Raw genomic sequence first — 2620 nt, forward strand, 5'->3', positions numbered from 1 at the left:
AAAAAATAAATTTACGTAGAAATTAACGAACGTTTACCTGGTTTTACATACATTATCTTAAAATTACTGATCAATGTAATTATTATAGTCTTAGGCTTACAAGTCATATTTATAAAATATTCATGACTACCCATGCAACCTCCAGGAAATAATTCTTGGCATGCCGAATTCTTTATGAACCAGTCATGTTTGGAATTATTACAAATTATTAGTCAATAAAATTTACTCCCTAAAAAGCAATACCATGTTGCTAGAATATGCTTTAAGGTTAAAGAAGAGTAACGCAAGAAACAAAATACGTATGTACGCATAATGAGAAACGTTGAATGGGAATTGCAACATTTCCAACAAATTAATAATTTTAGGACATGAAATACGTCTAGAACCAAGTAACACGTCCGCCCAGTTCCCTACAAGTGAATGGTACGTATGGTGTCTATCTTGACACACATTATTTTGTCAAACTTTTGCAAATTTCAATTGGACTGAACGAACCTTTTTCACGCCCTAATTTCTGTACATACGACGACTGACTATACTGATAAGTAGTAAGTAATAGTATATGACGAAAAATCGAAGACTTCCGTTAGGAGTTTATTGAACTTGTAACACTCACTGCACCTTTGCGTGCAACTTTTACAACTGAATTTCGTTAACGAGTCGGTATGAAATGTTTAAAGATATTTCACATTTTATGTCAAAGTTAAATGCTGCTCAACGGCTGACGCAGCAGACGCCCGCCACAACACTTCTTCGTGGATATTCTTGCGCACTGCACGCGTTCCGTTTCAATATTGCAATCAGGGACGGAATAACAGTGTTACGAGCCTCAGGTAACGAACGGTGAGAAAGCGTATGCTAGATCCGATATACATTGAAATTAAGCGTACATTTAGGAATTACGAACGAGGACAAGAAGCCGTACTTGATACCTTTATTTAAATGTTAAATATGTAATTAAAAGTTCTGTTATTCTACGGCTACCAAAAATAAAAGTAGCCAAGTACGCATTAAAGTTCTCTATTTAGATTACTTTGCAACGGAGTTTTCATTTTGTGTTTGCCAATGCAAATAAGTTATACGTATTATAATACATATTATACGTCGAAATTATAATAAGGTATTTTAGAAACCTATATAATTTTCTATTGAAACAGTTCAAATTATTGTTCACTTTAATATATTAATGTATTAAGACTGCATTAATATCTTCGTTTTATGGACACGGTAATTAGTAACAGAGATCTTCTCTCTGTTAGTATTTAGTTGAAAAATTGAGATAATCGATGAGAAAAGTATTATATGACGATATAGATTCTTTCTTAAAAGAACCGCACAAAATGTAAAATTAATGCAAATTTTAGGATGATAATGCATATTTTGAATGTTAGTACATTTTCAAAGTGACACGTTTAAGTATACGTACATAAAATATACTTCCGGATTGTTCAAAGGAATAAATCAATAATTACGGATTGATACAACGCGATCAATTAGAGATTAGTTTCGCACTATGACTATGCCACTTTTAATATACTTACATGTTATCAGTGATATAGATATGCTTGTATTTATTGTTAAATAGCCAGATGTTTGACGATAGAGTGAGTGCCGGTTACAAAGGAGGGGAAATAACGGTGACGTAATATCGGATGATCGAAAACGTCAGACTACTACTAACACATGATCATAAATGCCAATTAAGAAAGTCGTTCTTAATAATAATTATTCCGCGAATAGGACGTCATATATGAGAAATATACAAGACATACGTACAATGTAAACGTAATTATTTTTGCATATGAGGAATATTATATTAATTATGTCTCGGCACGAGTATGCATTATGATTTGTCCAAATCAAATTTGTTTAAGCAGAAAATTAAATTATTAACTACGCATTAACAGCATTTAAAAATAGTTGTGATATTCATATGAATACTTTTCGTATTCTCATTATTTCTTCATACGGTGTGAAACGTAATACACGTACATAAATAAATTGTTATAATAATCTGTAATAAGGAAGGAAAGAGTTCATGAACGTAAAATACGCGGGGAAATTTTTATAGAGATCTGAACTCGAATGAACTTACTCAGCATTTAAGATTATACATATTTACTCTAGTTTCGTATATAATTTCTTTACATTTGCTTATACTTTCTTTACATTACACTGTAACTTTATATACATGTATCACAATCATTATTATAGATACATAGTGTGTAAAAAACGCAATATTAGTTTTTTTACTTTAATTCTATTATTATATGTACAGAAAAAGAAATAGACGTTTATAATGAAATCAAAGTACTTTGTAAAGTATTTTTTATATTCTTGTAATATTAAGTGTATGCATTATGTATTACATTAAAATTTTAACTCCGAGTCTCGTAAAAAATTGTTTGTCTGCGGTAATACTCTCGTCACTTGATGATGACAAGATACAGATAACATGCACATAAAAATGAGATTCATTGTTAGTAAATGCATGCAGAATGACGACGATGATTATAATTGATTATTTGTTAGTACTTTTTCAAATCATAGCAATTTTCTCAGGTACTAAATACTCGATCTAAGAGGTAAAGCAAAACAATCTGTTAAAAAGCTGAGATTT

At 30.7% G+C, this 2620-nt stretch overlaps 1 protein-coding gene across 5 annotated transcripts in view; it reads right to left on the minus strand.

Moving 5' to 3' along the window:
- The window catches only part of LOC108624811 (choline-phosphate cytidylyltransferase A), a 7014-nt gene extending 5385 nt beyond the window's left edge, over positions 1-1629 (minus strand). For 2 of the 5 annotated variants that reach the window (XM_026813399.1, XM_018024348.2), the window contains exon 1: positions 496-726. The gene's annotated coding sequence lies outside the window, so the exon portion shown is untranslated. The other 3 variants (XM_018024349.2, XM_018024354.2, XM_018024356.2) reach the window with 3 other exon arrangements.
- Between the last annotated feature and the right edge of the window lie 991 nt (positions 1630-2620).

The sequence above is a fragment of the Ceratina calcarata genome, unplaced genomic scaffold, assembly GCF_001652005.2.
Source record: "Ceratina calcarata isolate Rehan_Ccalc_2016 unplaced genomic scaffold, ASM165200v1 scaffold329.2, whole genome shotgun sequence".
Taxonomy (NCBI): domain Eukaryota; kingdom Metazoa; phylum Arthropoda; class Insecta; order Hymenoptera; family Apidae; genus Ceratina; species Ceratina calcarata.